The following is a 2,621-nucleotide window of genomic DNA, read 5'->3' on the forward strand; positions in this document are numbered from 1 at the left end:
TCCAGGTGCTCAGTGTGGCTCTGTACCTCGCACCCACGTCTCTCACTTCTGAATCCTGCCCATCTTCCAAGGCCAGGCAGAAGCTCTCCTGCAGCTCTCTGCCTGGGAGGCCCCTCATTCCTGGACATCCTGGAGGCTTTGGGTAGCAGTAAGTGCTCAGTGCCACAAGAGAGGCCCCATCAAGACCTGTGCCCTGGAGCCTGGGGCCTCTATTTCAGAGGTGACCCTCTTGGGAACTGCCCTGCTACTTCCTGCCCCACCTTGGTGTGAAGCCTGGGGCAGGAGGGGCTCATTCTGGCCTCTCAAGGATCCTGCCTCACAGACTAGAGGCCCAGGATGGTGTCTCCTAAACAGATGCACCTGTGACCAGCATCCTGCTGGGGGCAGGGGGGGGGGGCGGGGGAGGGAATAGCATCTCCCAGAGTCAGGTTTTGGTGTTGGATGACTGTCAGGGCATTCTGGACTACAGAGTGCTAGCAAGGGGACACCATTTCAGTGGACTTGCTACTGTGAGCTGGGGTGGTGGGGAGGGTTCCTGGAGGCAGGTCCACAACAGATCTTCCCTGATGGGAGCACTTGTGCCAGAGCCCTGGTCATGCCTGTAATCCTAGCTCCTCAGGAAGCTCGATCTGAGGATCATGGTTCAAAGCCAGGCCCAGTGGGATTCTCCCCCCCCCCCCCCCCCCCAGTCCTGGGGCTTGAACTGAGGGCCTGGGCGCTATCCCTCAGCTTCTTTTGCTGAAGGCTGGTGCTCTACTACTTTGAGCCACAGCACCACTTCTGGCCTTTTCTGTGTATGTAGAACTGAGGAATTGAACCCAGGGCTTCATGCATGCTAGGCAAGCTCTCTACCACTAAGCCACACTCCTAGCCCAAGTCCATGGGACTCATCTCCAATTATCCACCAGAAAACCAGACGTGGCATTGTGGCTCAAAGGGATAGAGTGTTAACCCTGAGTAAAAGAGCTCAGGGACAGCACCCAGGCTCTGAATTCAAGCCCCATGACTGACCCTCCCCCCCAAAAAAAGGGAGAATGGTTTGCCCCAGGACTCTGACCCTGGGGGTGTGTGGGCGGAGACCCCACCAGCCTAGAACTCCTCCTTGGTGCCTAGAGGCGGCTGTGTCACCAGGCATTGTGTTCTGTCCAGCCTGCTTTTCATCTTGAGATGCCCTGCCCTGAGCAGTTAGTGTGCAAACCGACCCTCCACCCTAGCACACTTTCTACCTAAGGGCTAGTTTGGGGGAACTAAATCCCAGGAGATGCAGGGGCTTTGTGGTGGCTGGTTTGCTCATCACGGAGATCATTCACCAGGTGTCACAAGTCTGCTAGCCTCTTCTGGGGTCCTCAATCCTTTCCAACTCACTTTGACTTGTTTCAACAAGTCCTAAATTCAGAACTTTCAGAGACAATAAACCTTGTGTGTGTGCTCTCTCTTTGTCTCTCTCTGGTACTAGGGTTTGAACTCAGATCCTGGGAGCTCATTCAGCTTGCTTGTTTGGCGGGTACTTTGCCTTTCGGGCCATGTCTCCAGCCCTGCTTTGTGCTGGCTATTTTGGAGATTGAATCTCTCAGACTTCTCTTGTCTGGTGTGGCCCAGGACGGCTGTCCAGAAGAGCTAGGCCTCAAGCTGAGAACCTCCACATAGGCTGAGCCCAGAAACCCAGCCATCTGCCAAGCCAGCAGTGTTTCTTTTTTTAACCCTTGGGAAAAAATACAGCCTGCCCAGTCTTCTGTGACACAGCTGGTAGAGGGTGGGGATAGGATAATTGCGGCCAGAGTGAAGTCAATTCTGAGGGGCAAGGGGTGGGAAAGTAGCTGAGTTAGTTTCTCAATAAACTACAGCTTGTGTTATTTTCAGTTTCATCCATCCAACAAAAGGGTATTGATGATTGTATTCTCTATTAGGAAGTGCTGTGGCTCCTACTTACTTGTGGGTGCTAAACATGGCACAGATGCCATGTATACATTATTCCAGTCCCTTTTCTACCCTCTGCGTAAGCAGGGCCCAGACACTAGGGGATGAGTGTGCCAGCTGCAGCCTCAAGTTGTGGTGCCAACTCCCTGTGCCCCTTACCCTGGGGACCCCGTGCAGTGAATCACCCACAGCTGTCACCCTGGCACGCTGGCTGGACCCCGGCAGGCTGACCCCAGGGATAACGCCTCTCCAGGGATGGTTGGAGTCCCCTGTAAGCCTGGAGTGTGTGCACACATGGCTGGGTGGCTGGGGCTTTCCTGGCCTTTGCTTATATTTCCAAAGTGTTTGTGCTGAGGTCTGAGTGGCCTGTATGCACCCCTTCAGGGCAGGGTCACCATTGTATCGCTTATGTGTTCCCAGGGCCTTGACAAGAGCAGGATTTTGGTTACACACACACACACACACACACACACACACGTGCGTGCTGAATGAATGAATGCATGAATGGCCTGATCCCTTCCATCAGGCTTTAGACTGATCAGGTAAATGAGACATGTATTTGAGCCATTTCACAGGACAGTGAAGAGTACATGCTTGGCTAATAGTTATTCATTCACCAAACAGTCCCGGGGCTCACTGTGGTGGTGGTGGGGGGTGCCAGGCACTGAAGGAAAGATGTGGAATAGGAAGAGTTCTAGCCTGCA

This window comes from Dipodomys spectabilis, unplaced genomic scaffold (genome assembly GCF_019054845.1).
Source record: "Dipodomys spectabilis isolate Male_0828 unplaced genomic scaffold, ASM1905484v1 ptg000085l, whole genome shotgun sequence".
Taxonomy (NCBI): domain Eukaryota; kingdom Metazoa; phylum Chordata; class Mammalia; order Rodentia; family Heteromyidae; genus Dipodomys; species Dipodomys spectabilis.